This window comes from Protopterus annectens, chromosome 2.part1 (assembly GCF_019279795.1).
Source record: "Protopterus annectens isolate FY-2018-M chromosome 2.part1, PAN1.0, whole genome shotgun sequence".
NCBI lineage: Eukaryota > Metazoa > Chordata > Ceratodontiformes > Protopteridae > Protopterus > Protopterus annectens.
This window is the reverse complement of record NC_056729.1, coordinates 493,026,153-493,050,724: the sequence shown is the minus strand read 5'-3', so window position 1 is coordinate 493,050,724 and position 24,572 is coordinate 493,026,153. Positions and strand designations below refer to the sequence as shown.

At 39.9% G+C, this 24,572-nt stretch overlaps 1 non-coding gene across 1 annotated transcript; it reads right to left on the bottom strand.

Moving 5' to 3' along the window:
* Positions 1 to 8,814: 8,814 nt before the first annotated feature.
* On the bottom strand, positions 8,815 to 8,886 carry TRNAA-UGC. The gene has a single exon. It is a non-coding gene; the product is annotated as a tRNA-Ala (tRNA).
* Positions 8,887 to 24,572: the final 15,686 nt, after the last annotated feature.

Here is a 24,572-nt window from a genome sequence, read left to right as displayed (position 1 = left end):
GATGCATAGATTGTTACTAAGCTCACAACCGTGGAAGGGGGTCCTTTCTAAACCTGACCAAGTTATCCTGGAAGAATAATGATGTTTTCATCCCAATAGGATATTGAGGCCAGGCATTTATAATCTACCTTTTTCCATAAGGGACATGGTGCCAGGCCAGCTGTAAATTTCCTATTCCCTTTCCAGTGATCTAGGTTGCACATAAATTGGGTAATAGACAAACTTAGATCCACTTGGATGGGAAGCCTGTTCCATAGGAGGGGCAGTCTCAGGGACACATATTTGTCTCTCCAGTATGTTCTATTTAAGTTACAGACAAAATGCGGGTACTTAGGTCTTCTATTTCTGGTACTGTTTGACTTACAAATATGCAGGAGATTTATAAGTGTGGGGTCTGTAGATGCCTTGTAAGCCAGGCCTAGATCACCCCTCAGCAATCTATAGGAGACTGAGTAGAGAGAAAGGGCTTTAAGTCACTCTGCATAAGGCAAGTTTTTTATGCCTTGTATTCTTTTTGTAAGCAACCACTGATGTCACTCTAGTTGCTGCATATACCTGATCAGGTATATACCGAAGAGAGCATTGTACTCTACAATTGGTCTGATAAGGGTAGAGTACAGTGGGATAATGATCTCTTTGGACCTAGATGCCATGCCCTCACTTATAATTTGTGCAACATAAAAGGATTTCCTCACCACTGTGGCCACGTGGTGGTCGAATGTAAGGCTAATGTCTATGTGCATACCCAGATCCTTGGCCATTGATTTAGGGGCATATTATCAACATGATAATTAGCTGGGACAGTTGACTTCCCAAAGGGTGCAGTTATGCATTTTTTTAGCATTCAATTTAAGTTCACAGCTTTGGTAGCATTTGTTAGTCAGACATAGGCCTTCTTGAAGAATGCCAGTGCCTGCAAGGGAGTCAGTGATAATCCCCAGCTTTATCCCAACTGAACATAGGGAAGCTGCCAGTGCTGTGGATCAGACAAATACATACTCAAGCTGTTAGGGACTGAGCAGGACACAGTCATCATCACTTGAGGAAGTGGTTGAAGAGACAAACTAACAAGCATTTTGTTAGGGTCACTACAAAGAACTCTACAACATTTTTTCCCAGTGTTTTTACTCAATCCGGAGCCATCCAAGCCAAGATAAGAATATTTTCTTGATTTACTGCACTTGTTTATACAGTAATCACTACTATTTTGAGCATTTTAAAGAACTTATTTAATTTTGTGGCAAAAATATTAATTTCTCTGTTGGCTTTTCTAGTCTGTGTGGCTCCAAATCTCTTTGAAGAAGGGTGGATTAGTCAGTGATTTAGTAGTTCGGTAGTTGTTTGTTGTTTAATCTGCACCTGAGAGCTGCTTTTGTTGTGCTTTTACATCAACAGATTCCAGGGTCAGACATCATGTGGTAGAATGTGTTTGCCTGGGTTTTCTGAATTGGGAAGCCCTGGAGGAAGCTCAAAATGTGGTTGTTTACTGGCTAGAATTTACAAGCATTTTTCTCTTCTATAGATCAGGCAAGTTGCATGGCTCTTTGTTCACTTACAGAGACTTGTGCAAAGTGTTTCAACTGCATCCAGAGCCATCCAAGCTAAGATAATAATGTTTTCTTGGTTAACTGAGTATTTTAAAAACATGTATTTAATTTTGTGACAAAAACAGTTATTTCTCTCTTTGTTGGCATTTCTAGTCTGTGTGCCTCCAAATGTCTTTGCAGAAGAGTGAATTATCTAGGGACTTAGTTGTTTGTTGTTTAGTCTGCACTTGACAGCTGTTTTTACAGTGCTTTTACATTAACAGATTCCAGGGTCAGACATCTTGTGGCAGAAGGTGTTTACCTGAGCTGTCTGAGTTGATAATCACCGGGGGAAGCTCAAAGTGTGGTTATTTATTGGCTAGATTTCATAGCAGTCAGTTTTCAAGTTTTTTTTTTCCCTCTGCATGGAGTTTTCCACTGGGCTGTGGCAGTTAACAGTTCTCTGTATGGCAGGAAATGCCTAGACAGTAGATCTGAAACTTGGTAAACAGTATAGCATTGTGCAGAAATAAGCTTGTGGGTGTAAATGACCAGTGATTTACCTTACTGGACCAGTGATGCAGCAGTAGTGTTGTTGCCTTGCAGCACGAGGTTCACTGGTTTGATTCTCAGCTGGAGTGCCTTCTGTGCTGAGTCTGCATATCCTCCCTGCATTCATGTGGGTTTTTACTGGGTACTCCTGTTTCCTCCCATATTACAAAGACTATGTCTGGAGTGTTTCTGCCCAGGCTGCTGCTGAAAATTGGCTTTGTTCCAAGTTGGCCACAAAAAAACAGTGTATGGAGGTACCAGAACGCCAATAAATATCCAAATGAATTCCAAAGGCTTTAATGAATAAAGGCAAATAAACGAAGGCAAATTCCAATGTAAAAAGCGTTTTCGTCAACTCTATGACTTCCTCAGATACAATTAAAAAGTACATTCCAGGAGATTTTATACATGAATTTGATACCAATCTTTCAATTAACATAAATTGTTAAGTAAATTTTAAACAAACAGTAACCCACATAAAATTGTATATACCCGCTAGTTGCTGTTTTTTCATATTTAAAACCCTAAGGTGTTGACAATTGCTAAAAATAGCAAATATATTATATTGTTATTATATGTGAACTATAAATATTAGAATAAATTTAAAATCTTGTATCATACACTTTAAAAAATATATATATTTATAAAATTAAATATGGAGTCTTATTAGATACAGCAGGCTTTTAACTTTAGTAAAGGTTTAATCGATATATGTTCATTTAAGCCTGGCTGTAGACTCAATAAAATCTGCCAATACGTTTCTCTTTGTTCTAATTTAATTTCCCAAGGTCCACCCCTGGATTATCCCAGGGGTGGACCTTGGGAAATTAAATTAGAACAAAGAGAAACGTATTGGCAGATTTTATTGGAGTCCTACAGGGAGCCAGGCTTAAATGAACATATATCGATTAAACCTTTACTAAAGTTAAAAGCCTGCTGTATCTAATAAGACTCCATATTTAATTTTATAAATATATATATTTTTTAAAGTGTATGATACAAGATTTTAAATTTATTCTAATATTTATAGTTCACATATAATAACAATATAATATATTTGCTATTTTTAGCAATTGTCAACACCTTAGGGTTTTAAATATGAAAAAACAGCAACTAGCGGGTATATACAATTTTATGTGGGTTACTGTTTGTTTAAAATTTACTTAACAATTTATGTTAATTGAAAGATTGGTATCAAATTCATGTATAAAATCTCCTGGAATGTACTTTTTAATTGTATCTGAGGAAGTCATAGAGTTGACGAAAACGCTTTTTACATTGGAATTTGCCTTAGTTTATTTGCATTTATTCATTAAAGCCTTTGGAATTCATTTGGATATTTATTGGCTTTCTGGTACCTCCATACACTGTTTTTTTGTGGTTTGCTTGGTTTACCAGTGTACAGGCTTTCTTTTTGTTTGTTTGTTCCAAGTTGGGCTTTCCCAGTAAACAAATGTTAAATAAATAAAATAAATAAATGTGTCACAGATAGGTATTAGCCTTGCACTAAGCAGCATTCTACCTTCAGCAAGGATGATGCCACAGTATGAACATAAAATGATTGATTTTAATAATTGGCTTACTTTCTGTGTCACTTCAGGGGGATCCAATATCTGTCATTATTGAAGAACATGGTGAAAAGACCACATTGCTTTTCCAAGGATGGGCTGCACCTGTCCCCCCCTAAGTTTTTCAGTATTGGCTAAAAGGTTATCCACCCCCTTACAGGATTTTTTAGGCTATGCCAGAAAGACAAAACCACCAACGTAGTGAAAAAGTCTACAAGCAGCCTTAAGGTGTTACTGCTCAATGGTCAGAGCCTAAACAAAAACCTCCACACCCTTCAAGCCCGTCTCACTCTGCAGAATATAGACAACTGTGCTGTGACCAAGACTTGGTTTAAAGCCATGGAAAGTACTCCAGAAGTTCAAGGCTATAGTGCCTTCCATACATTTAGGCCAACAATAGCACAGACTGAGGCCAAAGGTGGAAGTTTTTAATCTATGTTAGCAACAAACATACTTCTAAGTTGGTTAAACAGGATGATACCATGGAGCTCATCCACGTGCAAGTCACCATAGATAAGGTCCCTCACCATATCATGGCTAGCTATAGGTCACTGTCGATGTCCAGGAGTTTCACAACTCTTACCTAAATCTACTAGAGGTCCTCAATATCCAACCAAACACCCTATTCATGGATGACTTGAACATCCCCTTTATAGACTGGGAAATGTACACTGCCTCAAATGTACAGGCATATCACTTCCTGGACTTTATTAACACAAACACAGTGGAATAGATGATGCACACTCCAACCAGAGGATCAAACATGCTGGATCTGGTACTCAAAAGCATGGGAGACCCATGTCACATCCTCACTAGTGAGGTCAGATCACAAAGCTGTCTCCTTTGAAGCAAACATCAACCCAGAAAATCCAGCCAAACCAATAACAGGAACTATTCAAAAGGCAAACTACTTCCTATTAAGTGGCAGTTTGTCAAAATTCAAGGATCCCTCAATCCTGAGACCATGGTTACCTATGCAAAATTATTCACAGAGTCACTATACAAGCATGAATGGCTGCATAGAAACAGCCATACCTATCAGAAATAAACCCAAAACAAACACTAAAAATAAATCTTGCTGGTGGAATCTTCACCTAAACAGGGTAAGAAGAAAACTTGTGGCAAAAATCAGGAAAAGCAACTCCCTTAAAGCCAAGGGCTCTCTTATACAACTAAACAAGAAACTTATAGGTCTAATTAAGCTCAACAAAGCCAACTATGAGGTCAGTATAGTTGCACAGACTAAGGACAACCATAAGGCTTTCTTCAGCTATGTCCAGAACCTTAGAGGTAACACACAACAGTGTACTGAACTGGTGGTGAACAGTACCACCTTAACTGATCAGGGCAACATAAAAAATCTACTGGTGGATTAATGTTGGGGGCAGTATTATTGGCTGTAACCAGAATTGACATGATGAGACCTTTAACTGGATGATTTCTGCATAATCTCCTGAGGAACACCTGATATGTTCTTCTTCTTCTATTTCTTCCCAGTTTGATCCTTTCTTTGAACCTGACTTTTGTTTGGGTATTTGACACCTTTAAGTCTTCTAACCCTTAACAGGAATAACCTATCCTGTAGTGAAAGATGTAAGTTCTCAAAATGGGGCAGGATAGCATTGTGAATATGCTGTTTTTATTGTACAAAGGGTTCTAACCTGTATTATCAAGTTCAACTAGAATTTGAAGGGATGGGTCAGTCTGCAACTAGAAAGGTTTCATTATAGATCTGTTGAACCTCACTTTGTGTGAAAGAACATGGCAATGACCACTTATTGTATGTAAGATATGTGGATTGGCAGTTGTATGTATATTTGTGCTTAAAAGGTCCATAAAGGAACTGTATCTAGAGGTGGGGTTAGGTTGGTTTTCAGAGGTAGAATCTGTGTTAGGGTTTAAGGGCAGGAAAGTTTGAGTGCTACGTATTTGTACTCAACCAATTGATAATAAGATCACCTAAAGGAAGAAACTGTTTTCATAGGTTCATAGGTAAGTACTAGGCTATCGGCCCTAGGGCCTATATAAGCCTAGCCAAAAGAGGTTCCCTAGCTTTCGCCACCCAAGAAAATTATTTTCCTGTGCCCATGTTGAGCAGAGCCACAGACATGATCCACGGGATGAATTTCCTGTTTCCCATCCAGTTGTCAAGATTTGTCTTAAAGAGGGCTAATGGGGAGCTTTGCTTGACATGAATGGGTAGTCTGTTCCTGAGCATGGGAAGTCTCTGGGACAGGAATCTATCCCTCCAGCATGTTCTGTTTATTGTGGTTACAAGGTTTAGGTGCCTGGAGCATGTGGCCTGGAGAGATTGGGATTTCTTTAAGTGTAGCATGTCCATCAGATCTGGGTTAGTCATGGCTTTGTATGTTAGGCAGAGGTCACCTCTGAGTAGGCGATATGCAACGGAGTAGAGCTGGAGTTTTTTGTGATGGTCTGCATATGGCATCTGTTTGAGGCCAGTAATCCTCTTAGTGAGGTATTTCTGTAGCCTTTCTAGTTGTTGTAGATGTCTTATGAGGTACATGCCAAATGGGGTGTTGTACTCTATAATGGATCTGATGAGGAATGAGTAGAGAGGGACGATAACCTCTCTTTTTCTGGAGGAGAACCCCTTTGAGATGAGGGATTACTGTGGTGATGTGATTATCAAAGGAGAGACTACTGTCCACTTATGTCCCAAGGTCTCTTATCACACTTTTGGTGTTTAGTAGGCTACTGCCTATGTGGATGTTCATGGGTACGGTGTTTTTCCCAAAGGGGATGACAATGCACTTCTTGGCATTGAGCTTTAAGCCATGACTTTGACCCTCAAGTATCAGTCTCAGTGAGGCCTCTTTGTAGAATGTCCACATCCTTAGGTGAATTTATTATGGCTCCTAGTTTGCAGTCATCTGCAAACTTCGTTAGCCAGAGACCAGCTGTATTAGCCTGGACTTCTGAGAAGTAGATACTGAACAGGAGAGGACCCAGAACCGAACCCTGTGGGACTCTGCTTGTCACTGGTCTGAAGTCAGATTTGGAGTCGACTACTTTCACTATGTGGGTTCTGTCAGTGAGCCAGTTGGCCACCCATCTTGTGACATAGGGATTTATGCCCAGTCCAGTGAGTTTATCTATAATGCCAGAGTGGGGGGTGGTGTCAAAAGCATTGGTGAGGTCAAAATAGGCTGTGTGCACCACCTTACCCTCATCTACAGCTCTGGTGACTGCTTCAAAGAAGTCAATCAGGTTTAGGAGGCATGATCTACCTTTTACAAACCCAAACTGAGTGGGGTCCAGAATTTGGAGGTTACTTATGTCTTTGTTTATAAGCTCCAGGATGATGCGTACCATGGCCTTGCAGACCAGGCTCATCAGGCTAATGAGAAGGTAGTCCATGGGGTCATTGGTGGCACCCCCTGTGTGGAGTGGGATAACCATCACTGTGCTCCATTCCATAGACAAAAAGTCTTAAGTGAGGTTATGGTTGAACATTGTACTTAGGTGGGTTGCCACTTCATTCTGTAGTTTGTGCTGAATGCAGCCTAGGATGTTGTCTGGTCCCATGCTGTGTTCTTGGCTTTGGAGAGTGTGCTCTTTACTTGTGCATCTGTGATTACAGGGGCTTTGCAATCTTCCAGTATGGAGATGGGCCCTTTGAGGGGTGGGGGTGGGGGTAAAGTTTGCACTGAAACTTTGTGCCAGGATGTTGGCAATATCAGTTGGTTCAGTAAATCTAGTGCCATTGTGCTGTAGCTCAGAGCAGATCTGAGTGTTGCCCTTGAGATTCTTGACATAGCTGTAGAAGGCTTTGTGGTTGTCTTTAGAATCCATGGCGATTTTATTTTCGTAACTAGCTTTGAAAGATTTTATGAGGGATCTCAACTTCTTACTGAAGATGACCAGGGGGTTCCTGCAATCATGGGACTACTCTTTTTTGCAACAGTTTCTTCCTTCTGTTGTAGAGTTTGTTTATGGCAGGGGACCACCAGATTGGCTTCATTTTTTTGGAGGAAAGCATCTTGGTTCTGTTGGGGATGGCACAGAACATGCACTCGTGTATGTGCTTATACAGTGCATTTGTATATGATTCAGCAGTCGTGCCTCTATTTTCCGTCTGTATGGGTGTTGTAAAGTTAGCCACTTCTGTTTTAAGAAGCATGAAGTTGGCTTTGGAGAAGTTTTTTATGGTGGATTCCTTAATGGGGGGGGGGGGCAGGATATGGATGGCTAGGGTGATTAGCTTGTGGTCGGATCTGACCAGTGAGGAGTTGACCTCTGGCGTGGAGCATCTATTACCCATATTGGTAATGATTAGGTCCAGGATGTTGCTGCCCCTGGTGGGGTTATGGACAAGCTGATCCAGGGTGTTGGAATTGATGAATTCCAGAAAACATTGAGCAAATGAGTTAGTACATGAGTAATTTTCCCAGCTAATGGTGGGGTAGTTGAAATCTCCCAATATTAGGGCATTGGACTGTACCTTAATATTATCCAGTATATCGAGAAACATGGAGTGGGTGTCCTGGGGCATGGCAGGGGATCTGTAACAAGCTACAACTTGAATTGCAGTCTTGCCCAGTGTTAATTGTACTTGGATAATTTCAGATGCATTATGTTGAGCAACTAGCCTGGAGGTGTGGATATCCTTTATGAATATGGACACGGCTCCTCCTTTAGTGTTTTGGCCCAGGTTAGGTGGCCGAAAGGTGTGGTAAGAATTGTAGCCTGGTAATACAGGGATGCTGTCTGGAGCCTTAAACCAGGTATCTTTCACTGCACAGATGTCGATGTTCTCCATCTTAAGGAGTTCCTTGAATGAGTGCCTTTTGAGGTTTAGACTTCTAGCATTGATCAGCATTACCCTTAGATTTCGCTTGTTGGTATCTACTAGGTGGTACATTTGACGTTTCATGTTTTTAGTGTATTACTCACAGATGTCTATGACAACAGATATTAGGTAGATATTAGTTCCACATATTTGCATATGATATGTGATTTTATTTATGAATACCAAGTTACATGCAATAGTACATGTACTGGTTCATAGGTTAGTACTAAGCTAACTGCCCTTTCTGAGCCATTTTAAGCCTAGCCAATTATCCCTTGTGAGACTCAAACTCTAAACCTTGTGTTTGTAAGGCAAACACCTTAGCCATTAAGCCACCCTCCCAACCAAAATGCTATGGAGATGCTGGGGATTGAACCCAGAACCTCATACATGCAAAGCATACGCTCTACCACTGAGCTACATAGCCTTTTTATAAGTACCAAGTTGCATGCAGTGGTACATTTACTGTACTAGCCTTCATATGAATACCAGGTTACATGCAATGGTACATTTGCTGTACTAGCCTTCATATGAATACCAAGTTACATGCAATGGTACATGTACTGTACTAGCCTTCATATGAATACCAAGTTACATGCAATGGTACATGTACTGTAGTAGCCTTCATATGAATACCAAGTTACATGCAATGGTAGATGTACTGTACTAGCCTTCATATGAATACCAAGTTACATGCAGTGGTACATTTACTATACTACCCTTCATATGAATACCAAGTTACATGCAATGGTACATTTACTGTACTGCAGTGGTACATTTAGCAGAGTTTTGCACCCAACAGCTGAGCAAGGTGCCTCTGGTTACCTCAAACCTCAGCTTATGTTATATTAGTCCATTGTTTTTGGGAAGAAGGAAAGCTACACACTCTTATAAGATGGCATATATCATGGTTAGTCTGTAATCAAACAGCTGATATTCATATTTAAACCGCCTAAGTAAACTCTCTTCATACTCTAGATGAACTAAGGAAAGCACATGCTGCATTTCAAATTACATCTCATTCTTACAGTTCTGACTTTGGTTAAAGTGAAATGATATTGGACTGTAATACAGAATTAACTATATTTCTGTATTATTATGAAATATTGGCCTCTGGGTACTTTCTGTCCAGATGTCCTGCTGACTCTAACTCTCCAGTTATAGGACTGCACCATTCATTCCTGAGATATTACAGGAAGACACAGCAGGCTGTCTTCCAGGCCGCCATCAGAATTTTACTTTGCTCTGCCGTCCATTGCCCCATGCGACAGTCTGTCATGTGCAGGACACAACAATAAAACTCCAGTGACTCGTGAACACTTTTGGACATGAGGCAAATTATAGCTATTCTGAGTGGGTGAACATATCTTAGCCCACTGGATGTCAGTCAAGCAGTGGGTCACAATTCCCACATCTCCCCCAGTAGGGATGAACTAGCATCAACTGCTGACTCCCACCCTGTCTGTCTGGCTCATCTAGTGTCCAGGTTATTAGTTAATCCAGCAATAATGGAGAACTCTAGAACATTGGATCCTACAAGTTTATCTCTGTAGCTGCACCAAACTTACACAACCACCACGTTTATTAGCAAAAAATAAAAAACTAGGATGATGTTAGAGCTTTCACGACTGCTCTTGACGTGTACGTTTGGTGCAGCTATCTTTTTTCACTTGGTCTTGCTACTCTGCACCTCTCTGCACTCTGACCCCTTTAATTTATTTTCATTATCTCTATAGCTCTCGGGATGCTATACTAACAGTGTAATTTGGCAGTTTCTGTACTACCTGATAGCTCCAAACAGTGCATAAGGGATGGCTTCCTGTCAGCAGTACACATGTGCAGTAAGTGTAATCACAGCCATTTAACTAAGTTATCCGGATTTTCTGTTAATTCCGTTTGTATAGAGGGTTATCACTTCTCCTTAACCCTCATACTCTACAGCTGTTAAAGCAAAAATTCCTAGGTACAGGGGGTAAAGGGGCATCAGCTACCTTACAAATGAAATGAATGATCTGGCTGTCTTTATAGCTATCTTTATATACGTATATCTTTATCTGTAGCTGTCTATATCTATCTACATTTATTTATGCGTATTTATCTGTATCTTTATGTGTGTGTGTGTGTGTGTGTGTGTGTGTGTGTGTGTGTGTGTGTGTGTGTGTGTGTGTGTGTGTGTGTGAGGTTTTAGGTCTCTTTGTCTACTGCTGACTTTGATGTAAAAGTGTAGTGCTGTGTTTTTTTAGGCACCATTTATTGTACAGTGCTGAGCTTATTTAACGTAGGAGTATTAACCACTGGGTGTGAGTAGTGCTTTTAGTTATGGTAAATGGGCATGTGTGTGTTAATGCTCAAGCATTTGGATATACTGAAATTGGGTTAGGATTAGGGTAAGGGATAGCTAAAGGGATAGTTTTAGTGTTGTACATGTGCATAAAGTATGGGAAGTATGTCTGAGAATCTTGTGTAGTGATTATGTTAGGAGAAGGGTTTTTATTAATATAATGTGTAATGCTGGGGGTTAGGGGCAAGGTTAAGGTTATGATTTGTACACATAAGTAAGGTGGTACAGAGGAGCATATATGATAGTATATGTATATTTTGTCATTTTTCCGGAAAAAAATCCAGCACTAAAAAGTACACACAACAGCACTCAAATACAGTGCAATTGGTTTTAATTGTAGTCCATATTATCACAGATAAACCAGTTTCAAGCACCAGGTCTTCATCAGTATCTAGTTTGTCCAGACTAAAAAGACTGCCTTATATAACCTCCTAATGATGACATCATCAACCAGTGAACAGTACATACAAAATAAACCGCAAAGTATATAAATACCAAAATAAACGCATCATGTATAAATACACAATAAGGACAAATATAGCTATGAATGAATTTATGAACCTTAAAAAAATGCATATTAAAAATGTTCATTTAAACCAGCTGTAAACAAAGCACCCAACATGATGAGCCATTGTTTTTCTTTTTTGTCGTAACACAGATACCAACCTAATTTATATGGACCATAGATTAATATCCCTGTAAACCTAAAATAAACATTGGAGCTCTTGTTTAAAAAGTGAACTTGTTTGTTTATTGGATCTAATGTCATTAAGATGTTCAGTGATACTTTTTTTAAAGATTCTAGAAGCTACATAGAACACATAACGTGTATATATATATATATATATATATCAAAATAAATCATCCATTCACTCTGCAATTAAGCAATGAATATCAAAACCTTTGGTAATTAAGCAATGAATATCAAAACCTTTGGTAATTAAGCAATGAATATCAAAAACTTTGGATATATTAGCAGACGAAAAATGTTTATTTTGTTTACTACATTACAAGCTACACAAAGATCCCATGGTGAGCACCCCCTTATAGGTTCAACTGCTTGGGAGCTTTTACATAATGAATAACCTGTTTGTAATGATCAAACTATTGTTCAATAATTTTTTTTCCTTTTCTATATGTAAATTTGCAATGGGCAGGTAGAATTTCTGCCAGTTTTTGTTCCACCATAAGAATGTCCCAATATTTATGGATGTGAGATGCTGGTACTTAGTTATTTTGATTAGATTTTTCAGTATATTCCAAAAACTCACTCCTAGCTTTCTGATTAGTCTTTTTTTGTCTGCCTTGACTAAATTAGCCCTATAACCTTCTTTATATAAATCTTTGTGTCAAGTATTGAGAAAATGAACATGTTCATCATTAGAGGAACATATTCTTTTTACTCTAACGAACGGTGAGAAAGAAATATTGTTTAGAATATATCTGGGGTGCATATTGTTAGCTTCCAACAAAGAAGTTTTATGGAATGGTTTCCTAAATAATGATGTTCTTACTTCTTCTTCTTTCGGCTTTTCCCATTTAGGGGTCACCACAGCGTATCACCTGTCCGCTCATGATTGGCAGTGGAGTTTTACAGTGTCGAGTTGGCAGCCCAGTGCCCAATCTTCCACAGAAGGCACACACACACACGCATGCTTGGGGCCAATTTAGAGTGTCCAATCCACCTACAGCATTTCTTTGGGATGTGGGAGGAAACCAGAGCACCTGGAGGAAACCCACGTGACCACAGGGAGGACATGCAGACTCCATACAGAAGGCACCCCAACTGAGGATTGAACTGGAGAACCTCTTGCCATGAGGCGGCAATGCTAACCGCTGCACCACAGCGGCCGCCCAATGATGTTCTTACTGTACCATAAAAAAGCCAAAGTGTTCTGATGACATTCAAAACTTAAAGCTATGCCCACTTATTACTATTCAAATAATCCCCAAATTCCTGAAGAAATCTAAAATCTGATGACCACACCTGTCAACAATCATCCAAATATCTGTGCCACATATCAATGGCTCGTGTGCACACACACACACACACACATATATAAATATATATATATATATATATATATATATATATATATATATATATATATATATATATATATATGTATGTATGTATATTATCGTCTGGTATTATGAATAACCTGTTCTTGTATATATGCCATAAATAGGTTGGAACCTATAGCGGTCCCTTTCAGACATAACCCTATTTTTCTCTCTTCTGGTTTAATCTCTTGTCCTACTTTATTCCAAGCAGGTATTCTCTTCTCTGTTTTGCTGTGTCGGGAGTCTACCTTGTTAATTAATGGTCCTGTGATCTCATTTTCTATAAAGTTTTTCTATATTTATATTTAGTTATACTGTTGGTCCACTGTTAGTTGTACTGTCACTCCTGTTGCGAAGCACAACTTCTATGTGATGAACTTTTGTATTTGTATAATGAATGTATGTATGCATATATAATTTTTTTTTATTTATAGCGTCTTTACCTTCTTGGCTGCGGTTATAGCTGAAAAGTATCTCTGGAACAATCCACCTACCTGGGTAACAAAATAAAATAAATAAATAAACCCAGGATCTAGAGGAGCAAAATATAAAACTGTGCAGTTAAGTTAGTATTTTAAACATGCCAATGAATGTTCCACGAGCTATATTACAGCATAAGTAGAAAACGCATGATATATTTACAGAGACAAAGAGATTTTAAAGAAAACATCATATAGTGTCAGTGTTATTTACAATATCTACAAAAGAACTTCTTAAGTATCCTGATAAATACATGATTGAATGTATTGTCTTGGCAATTATCCATTATCCTAAGTGAAGTACAGGCAACTTTCTCTAGAAGGTGTTCTTTCAGCCCTTAAGTATTTTTCAGCCCTAATTTCAATGTTGTATGTAAACATATATAGAAATATTGAACGCACAAATGTTTAAAGACCATAAAATCGATCCCAAAGGATTAAACCACAAAACATGGAACACGACAAAAAAATGTTAACAATGTTTTATGCAGGGAGCAAGCCCCTCTGTACTCACCACGGCCCCAGCTAATTATATATATCAACTCCAAAATCGCACTGCAATGGGAATCAAACTTCTCAATCGCCACTCTACTGCAACCTCCGTAAAAATACGAACAGTTTACAACTGCCGGTAATTTGCTTCATATTTACTTGTCCTTTAATAAACTTATCAAAACTATAAATAATAATGTCACACATTAAAATCTAAACCTTATTTTGAATAAAATGCACCTACCTGTTACAATGGCAGCCCATACTTTCAATATTTCATTCTACAAAGTGACACAAAGGATAAAATGCTGATCAGTATCAGCCCACCTTCATAATATAATCATGCTTTACTAGTTCAGTGGTGCAGTCTGCATTAAACATTTTGTGTGTTTGCTGCTGTTTAGCCTCTCTTCACCAAAAAAGAGAAAATACTGACAAGTACTTTAACCCTTGTTTTACCCACCATCCTTTGGTAACTGCTACATTTCACCTCATGTTCATTGCAGTTAATCTAACCTATTGCTTGTTCTTGTTTTCTTGCTTTGTTTTTGCTTAGTGTTTTATTAAGCTAGTGGTTTATTTCCCTAAATTGCTGGCTATCGTTTTTGCATCCTCAGTGCCAGGACTGTTTGTTATTATACAACATGGGCTGATAGCAATACACAGCTCACTCTCAGACGTTGTCCCTCTGTCTATTGCCATGAGTCAAAGTATTTGGTTTCCCTCTGCTGATTGTTACAACTAGGTTGTGTATAATCCCAGGTCTGCCTTTACCAATCTTCTGTAGGGGTTTGGGTTTTGACTGCTTGATTCAGTCTGTTACTTTAAGTTGTTTCTTTTCATTTGTTGAACATATGAGGGGCAGTGCAGTTATAATCATGCTAGATGTATGCTGAAAAATGCAAGTGGAAAAATCTGTAAGTATAATGTGGAAACATTGGAAGGCCTGAACAGCTTAATTTACTTAAATGTCAGTCTGTGTTTGTAAATTATTAAACATGCATTCTCTTAGCACAAGCCATTGTTTAAATCCATTTCTCTTGCTGTCTGTGTTGCACCTACCAAGCTTAAGTTTATGATATTGACAATTACATCATTTAAAATACTGATTTTATTTTACTTTCCAGATTTTTTTATCATTGTTTTATGCCATTTGTGTTTGCTATACCTTCCACCTGGATATATGGATGCTCAGCAGAGTAGGTAAGCAGAAAGCTGTACATAAGCTGCCTCCTGGACTTCATCAGTTTGATAACTACAAATTCCTCTTAAATACTGTGTAGTTTCATGCAACACTAAAATCAGTCTTATGTTATTTCACAGTTAATAAAAAATAAATGTACAGTATAAATTTGACCTCTGCTATGGGACATGTGCATGGGGGCCTAGGAAAATATGAAATAATTAATGTGTTGGGCATTTTAAAACTGGTTATAGCAGATTTAAAGACATGAAGAGGCAAAAGCAGGATTTTCAAACAGAAGGGTGATCTCACTTAAAAGGAGGATAACTATTGAAGCCCTACTAACAAGGTCATAACCTTTCATCTTTAAGGAACAGGTTGTGACCTCTGACCCTGGAACATGAGAACCAAGTGATTGAGATTTGACCTTTGACCCCAGAACAAGTGTCCAGTTGGTGAGACTTGAGAATTGACCAGAAGCATATGAACAAGTGGGTGGGTTTTGATCTATCACCCTAAAAGATGCAACCAAGTAGATGGGACTTAACAAGCCCCACAAGTAATTTTGTAAAACAACTTAAACTTCACCTCTAAAAACTGTCAGAATGTTCTTGTTCTATTCACTAAGGATGACTGTAGCACACCAAATCTGGCTGCATTTTCCATCACTTGAGTCACACCCCTCCTTCCTATGATTCATGTAGCACAAATTGTTACTAGGCAGTTGTGCATCACAAGTCTGTAAACCTATAGTTTTCCTCTTTGTATTGTAATATGATGCTTTGCTTGCTACTACTTACTTTATTGACTATAGTATTCTTGTTAGTCTTAACCAAGTAATATAGATTAGTATTTTTCTATACCCTAGGTTCATAGGCTCTTAGGAAATTACTAGGCTAATGGTTCAGCAGCACTTAGAAGCCTAGCTATATTTACCCAAATTTTACACGAGTTTCAATCCCTAAGGACTAGAGGATGGCTTAGGTTTGCGCCTGTGTCTTTAAGTATTTTACAGACTGCCCCTGCTCAAAGACATAGGTGCCACACCAAGAGTGAATTTACAATTCCCCATCCATTGATCCAAACTGTGTTTGAAGAGGGTCATGGAAGACATCTGCTTTATGTGAATAGGAAGCCTGATCCAGAGAAGGGGTAATCCCTGTGACACATATCTGTCTCTCCAGCATGTTTTGCTTGTGTCACAGCCCAGCTTTAGATCCTTAGATTGGGTGGGCCTCGTACAGTTTGTCTCGCAAATGTGTAACAGTTCCATCAGGGCCGGATTTGAGAGTGCCTTGTAGGTTAGGCATAGATCACTCCTAAATTGCTGGTAGGAGACAGAGTAAATAGATAAGGCTTTTAGTTGATCCACACTGGACATGTTGTTTAAACCCTGTATTTTTGGTAAGGAACCTCTGTGGCCAATCCAGCTGTTGTAAGTGCCTTCAGAAGTACATGCCAAAAGGTGCACTGTACTTGATTATTGGTCTGATGAGGGCCAAATACAATGGAACTATAACCTCCTTGGATCTGGAGGGCATGCCTTTACCTATAAGCTGTGCCACATAGAAGGACTTCCTCACCACTGTAGACACATGGTGGCCGAAGTTCAGGTTACTATGTCTGTCCTTAGATCTCTCACCTCTGAGTCCACTGTTAGGGCTGTGGTACTAATGTTGTAATTTGCAGGGGTAATTCACATCACATTGGGTATAATTATGCATTTTTGCATTTATTTTAGACCATGGCTCTAGCAACAATCATTTGTCTGAATCAGACCCTTATGAAGGATATCTACATTGTTGGGGAATTCAGTGATTGTCCCCATCTTGCAGTCATCAGCAAACTTGGTTAGCCAAAGGTCTTCTACATTAGCCTTGACTTCTGAGAAGTATATTCTAAACAGGAGAGGTGCTAGCACTGATCCCTGTGGTACACCACTTGTAACTGCCTCAGTTGGATCTGAGTTCACTGACTCTAACAAAATGTTTGCTATTTTCATTTTATGTATTTAAATTCAATATCTTTGATAGCCTGGGTAGTGACTGAAAAGGGCCCATCTCACTCACCTGGTTAAAAAGCTCAAATACATGGATACATAAACCTGGAACCTACGCTCTGTCAAAGAGTGTTTTGGCACCCTCATCAATAGTAATACTTTCAGCAGTCTGGTAGATATTACAAAACCATGCTGTAAGATGTCCATTGGCTGTATGCCCTGCATGTCAGAGGCAGTATCTGTTATCTACTGTCATCTATTCACAGTCTTTCAGCAAAGATCCAGTGTAGAATACCTCACAAGTGTCTTCAGTACCTCTTCAAGATGGTATATTGTCACTTGCATCTGTAGTCCCAGGACCTCAATCGCTTTCACCCTGTTTGTCTGCTGCATCAGACTATGGTACTTGCAATATGTGAGCAAAACACCTTAAAGTTAGAATATATAAGTAAGGGGGAGTCCTACCACCTACAAAAACACTTGTGTATTTTTGAACCAATGCACAAATTACTAATGTAGTCAAGTACTTATATTTAATTCTTTTATGTAGTCGGGTTATAATCTTCTGCGATTAAATGTATAAGCAATTTTGTTTCATTATTATCTGTTTTGATGTAACATAATAAACCCTACTGGCACACAGCAGAGGCTGCAAACCCCCACACAAGGACTGGGCGTGTATGGCAGTTATTGTGTGTGTGTGTGTGTGTGTGTGTGTGTGTGTGTGTGTGTGTGTGTGTGTGTGTGTGTGTGTGTGTGTGTGTGTGTGTGTGTGTGTGTGTGTGTGTGTGTGTGTGTGTGTGTGTGTGTTTGCGTGTGTGTTGTAGATTGGAGCTGAGTATGACAAGCAGTACAGTGCTTAAAGAACTTACATTTGTGAATGCTTACACTTATCATAGCTACTGATTGAGATTTGGAGATGAGTATAAAAATAAAAATCCCATGTTGTTAATTCACAAGTGAAACCCTCTTACAAGTCCTGATGGACAGGAGACAACAGATAGAAAAAAAAAGCACCACAAAAAAAAAACAAAAAAAACCCCAAAACAAAATAAAAAAAAACACTTAAAATATGGAAGCATACACTTGGATTCTACACTACTCTTCTCATACCATATCAGATACATAACAGCCAATACAATCCATTAACTTAAAACCTTCTGCAAGATAACCTACTAATTCCACAAGCATTCATTTGTATAACACAAACATGCAAGTTCATAGTTAAATAGGTAAGCACTAGGCTAGTTGCCCTTGCAAGTCATTTTAAACCTATCCATTTTCCCTTTTGGTGCTTAAATTAACCTATCCTGCTTGGTGTTAGATTGGCCTTAACCATTGCAATGATGATAATTATATATTCCCCCTAGTGAGAATAACAGGGATCATACCATATATAATTTGAGGGGACCTATGCATGATATCTTGAATCCTGCCTTCCCATTTTTTGACTTTCCCTGAAAACACAAAAAAATTAAGCCACTGTTAACTATACCTGTCATTTTATCATTTAACCCTCTAATAGGAATTTCACTTTACCTCCATATGACACAGCAAATAACTTCTGTGTTTCAAAACATGGCACATACCTGATAAATTGACAAGTCCAGAAAAATTCTCTGCTTGGAAACTAAAACTTCTACTTGCCATCAAACTTTCCTAAATACACCCTTAGTGCATCTTCTAACTACAAATCAACAAAACTAGTCTACTAAAAGCCATATATTACATGTATTCAAAGGGGCAGACATTTTTCACTAGACTCACTTCCAGAAACCAACTTCCTACCTCTATCCAAAGCATCTAAGAATACAATGCATTTAAAATACCTCACTTGGTTTATCCGCCATTCAAAATGCAAATGCTTCTAGTTCAGTCCTCATTCCTGTCCTGCTCTAATGAACCAGCCACAATGACTGGAGTCTGACACTGGAGTCAGAGGTCTTACAACATGCAAAGCCTCACAGGTAATACCGGCTCCATGGATAACCTATCAACTCATTGGTAACACTTTGAGTTGGAAGTCACTGACAAGAGGTAAGTGCTGAGTATGCTGTACCTCATACTGTACAACTTCAGGTGTGGTTTACAGATTTTAAAGTGGTTTCAGGATCAAAGGCTGCTGTCTGTGAGGCAGTGTTTGTGTGCGATACACTTTCCAAAGATATTAAACACTTTGCCTTCCAGCAGTTTTCTTTACTTTACGTTTTTGCTTTTTTTATTCGTTTTTTTTTTCTCTCAAACAGTTGATGGAAGAAGTAGAAAAAAATAAGAGGTCTAAAAGTAGCTGCAGACTTGCATAGGTACATGGAAGAAAACGGTGACGCCAGAAATGAGGCAAATAAAAGAAGAAGGGAAAGAAAGGGACAATTTATAAGAAGTTTAAAGTTAGATCTTTGAATTATAAATACAGGCTTCAACAGTTGCATCTTTTTTGATTAATTATAGATTTGTTAGGGGGGATCTAATTTTAATATCCAAACACAAGCATGATATAAGTATGTCAGTTACCATGGGTATGAACATTTCAAATCAATCCCTTGGCACCTGGAAACTACAGGAGCATGTTATTGTCTCAATCACCATAGCAGAGAGGACAAGCTGTACAATGAGCTGTTCCTAAAAGTAAGGAAGGTGGAGACACTGGGGTGCTTTAGAATCAGTGTTGACAAATGGTTTTGTAAGAAGGCTCACAATTCACTAATAATTGGATACAAACTACTCAAAATTTCCTAAGTTTGATTTACATACATAAAAAAAAAAAATTATCCTTGTTTCCCGTCTTTCCTGACCTAGAGTAGTCCAAATACATGCTTTGCTGTATTCTGGACTTTTGGAAAGTTCCTGTGTTGCCCATTTCCTTTCTTGGATAAAGGGAGGCTTCTTTGTTCACCAGTGGCAGTGGGGAGCTTGGAGCAGCCTATCTATCCCTGAAGGAGTGTTCCCAGTACAAGAATCTGGTAGTCTACTGGCCGTTTTGGGCCAATTTCTAGCTCTTTGAAATCCCCCTGTATAAAACCCGCTTTAGCGCGGCTTTGTGCGATTTTGAGCATAGCGCAGCATTGGGCAGCACCGCTTAATTGAGTTTAAACCATTCTCGGCTTCACAAAGTCTGCTCTTCACTTTTTCCCTTAGAACTGATCTAGTTCTCATAATAAACACCCTATTCCCACTCTAAAGCCTGGCACTTGCTCACTAAAGCAATTATATAACTCAGCACTAAAAAATTAAAAGCACTAGACCCTCACAAACTCCCCTTGGCCCTTTTTTCAATTATGAAGGAATTCCCAATACTATTCTAGCATGTCCAAAGGTCAGTTGTCAATCTCCTCTCCGGTCCAGCTGGTGAATCTGGGAATCTTGAGGCAATGTTACAACTGCCTCATGTACACAGACAACCCTCTCCTCCTCCCAACAAATTCCAACACATGTGAGAGATGCAACCATATAGCCAAACTGGAGGCTAAGCTGTCTCAACTCAGTACTGGCGTAACCAGTCAGGAGGAGAAGGAAACCACACTCAGTACAATTCCAGTCTTACATAGACCTACCATGACAGCAAACCAAACACATAAACACACAAAAACATACTCGGAGGCTCTAAATAAAAATCTGCCTAAGCAGCAGAGACCTCCAAAGCAGACACCCAAGCAACCACTACCCCAAAACAAAACACGTGCAACACATAGCTCACAAAGCCAGTGTGCCGAACAGTCACAGCCCTTAAGGCTAAACAACACACCTGATACACTTGTAATAGGTGACTCTATCGTCAGGCACACTGACGTCCCGCTACCAGGCTGAACAAGAAGAAGGTCACGGTGAGCTGCCTGTCGGCGCTAGGATCCACCACATAACACAAGCACTCAGGTCACTCCAAGGCAAGTACAAATATGACTCAGTCATTGTCCATGCTGGTGTGAATGACCTGAGACGTACCTCCCTGGACTACATGAAAAGAGACATAGAGGAGCTCTCTGAGCATGTAGCCCAGGCCGGTATGACCCTGACATTGAGTAGCATCTTACCCTCACCAAGAATGATGCCACAATATGAAGACAAGATGATCAATTTCAACAACTGACTTAAGTATTGATGTCATTCAAAGGGGATCCAATGCCTGTCTGCCTGGGATGACATGCTCGACAAGCCACGATGCTTCGCTATGGAAGGCTTGCACCAGTCACCCCTGGGCTTTTGGATACTGGCAAAGACTCTTGCCACCCCCATAGTGCCTTTTTTAGGCAAGGCTCAAAAGACAAACCCACCTCCATAGGTATCACAAGGGATAAGAAACTAAGAGTAATGCTACTCAACGCCAGAAGTCTAAACCTCAAGATGAACGCACTCAAAACTCTCCTTAGCATGGAGAACATCGATATATGTGCAGTAACAGAAACTGGTTTCAAGGCTCCCGAGAGCACCCCAGCACTACCAGGTTATATCTCATATCATGTTTTTCAGCCCCAAAACTTGGACTGAACCACAAAAGGAGGGGGGAGTATCAATATTCGTCAAAGATACCCACACCTCCAGGTTGGTGGCACAGCACGAAGCATCAAAGACTATCCATGTGCAACTAACAGTGGGTAAAACTGCTTTCCAATTTATAGCCTGCTACAGGCCACCCTCCCAAACCCAGGAACCCCACTCAGCCTTGCTGAGAACACTGGAAAATATGAAGGTCTCTCCAAACGCCATTATATTGGGCGACTTCAACTTTTCTAACATTGACTAGGAGCATTACTCTAGCTCCAACACCCTAGCCCAAAGGTTCCTAGAATTTATAAACTCAAATGCTATGGAACAACTTGTTGCGACTCCCACAAGAGGGGAAAACATACTGGACCTGATCATCACCAACATGGGGACTCTATGCTCCAGACCAGAAGTGTATCCCTCACTGGTAAGATCAGACCATAAACTAATATCACTAGATATTCACATCCCGACCCCAGCCCCTGCCCAGAAAACCACAGTGAAAAACTTCTCTAAAGCAAATTTCACACTCCTCAAAACCGAGGTGGAATCCTTCAAAGCCCCCGGACCTGTGGAAAATATGGTCCAGACAGCAGAATCCTTTATAAACGCATTCTATGAACACCTTCAGGAATGCATGGATCATGCAATCCCAAATAAAACCAAGACCCAATCCTCCAAAGTACGGCGTCCAGTCTGGTGGACCCTAGCCATAAACAAACTATACAATAGAAGGAGGAAGCTACTACATGATAGAGCAAAATCCCAAAAAGGGAAGGCATCTCTGATCAGTATTAGCAAAAAACTACGGGCACTCATAAAATCGTCTAAGGCCAACTTCGAGAGAAAAATTGCACAGGACACTAAGGATAATCACAAGGCTTTCTTTAGTTATGTTAGGAACCTGTGTGGGAATTCCAGATATGCTCAGAATTAGTCCAAAATGACAAAAAATACACCAAACCCACAGACATTGCCAACATCCTAGCTGACAGATTCAGTGCAAACTTCTTCCCCACTTCCCCACCAAAAGGGCAAATATCTATCCCAGCAGAGTGCTGCCCCCTGACATCTCAGATGCTCAGGTAAGAGCCGCCCTCTCCAAAGCAAAAACACAGCATCAATGGGACCAGACGGTGTCCCGGGCTGCGTCCTACATGAACTCCAAGAAGAACTAAACCCAAACATAAAACTACTGTTCAATCTCAGCCTTACTACAGGATATGTACCCAAAGAGTGGCGTACAGCAACAGTGGTCCCTCTCCACAAAGGTGGTGCCTCAATGGATCCTGGAAACTATTGCCCCATAAGCTTGACTAGCTTGGTCTGCAAAGCTATGGAAAGGATCAGCATGTACCTCATAAATAAAGATATTGGGGACCTATAGACACTGGATCCTCCTCAGTTCAGCTTTGTTAAGGGCAGATCCTGCCTCTTAAACCTAGTTGATTTCTTTGAAACAGTCACCAAGGCCATTGACGAGGGGAAGGTTGTCCACACAGCCTACCTGGACCTTGCAAAAGCCTTCGATACAATACCCCACTCGGGCATTATAGATAAGCTTACCAGCTTAAATATAAACCCCTATGTCACTAGATGGGTTGTAAACTGGCTCAAGGACAGAACCCACATGGTTAGAATTGCTGGAGCCATGTCAGACTCCAAACCAGTTACAAGTGGCATCCCACAAGGCTCAGTCCTGGGACCTCTCTTGTTCGGTATATATTTCTCGGAGGTACAGGCTAACATGGAAGGACTGTGGCTGACCAAGTTTGCAGATGACTGCAAACTGGGTGCCATAATCGACTCTCCAGCCGACACAAGCATCCTACTAAAGGGCCTCATAGAAACAGATAGACAACTGGTGCCAGAGCCATGGCCTCAAGCTAAATGCCAAAAAGTGTATAGTCATCCCCTTTGGCAAAAACAAAGTGCCCACAAATTACCACATAGTTGGTAATCCATTAAGTATGGAAGAAGTAATTAGGGACCTGGGGACCCAAGTTGATAGCAATCTCTGATTTGACAACCACATGGCCAAAGTGGTTAGAAAAACATTTTATATAGCCCACCTAATCATGAAGGGATTCACATCTAGATCAGTGGAGGTCATCATGCCTCTTTACTCATCCCTCATCAGGCCCATAATTGAGTACAATGCCCCTTTTGGGATGCACCTTATCAGACACCTGCAGCAACTGGAAAGACCCCAAAAGTACCTCACCAAGAGGATCAAAGGGCTCAAACAGATGCCATATGCTGCCCGGTTAAAGAAACTCCAGCTCTACTCAGTGGCATACCGCCTGCTCAAAGGCGATCTGTGCCTGACGTATAAAGCCATGTCCAACCCAGAATTAATGAACATGCTGCACCTCAGAAAATCCAAATCCCATCGAGCCACGCTCTCCAAGGACTTGAACCTCAGCACTGAAATAAATAGGACATGCTGGAGGGACAGATTCATAACCCAGAGGCTCCCTTCACTCTGGAATAAAATCCCAGTCCAGGTTAGGCAGAGTCCCTCATTGACTCTCTTCAAGAGGAATCTTGATGAGTGGATGGGAGATAGTAGGTTTACCCCGGGTATCACTTCTGTGTCACTGTTAGACAGAGGCACAGTATACTAACCTCGAAAAAGGGCATAGCAAAATTCATTTAAAATGGGTGGCGAAAGCCAAACACACTCTGGCTAGGCTTATAAATGCTCTAGGGCAGATAGCCTAGTATGAACCTATGAACCTATGAACCTATAAACATTTAAGTGAGTAGAGTTTATAAAAACCCTTACTAAACATATCAGTTAGGAATTATATGCTACATATTTACAAAAGATGAGTAGTGTAACAATTAAGACAAAAGGTTTGCCAGTAAATAAAAGTAATAGCTGCATTACAGTACAGTGCCTCTCTATCAAAAGTGCATGATCTATAATTACAGGTCCTCGCAGGTAATATTTACTGGCAATGGACTGCAGAAAATCCTTAAAATTATTATGATGCCAATAATGCATTTTCAATGCCGGGGGGGCACCATACTCTTGCTTCTTAATGCCAGGGGGCACCATACTCTTGCTTCT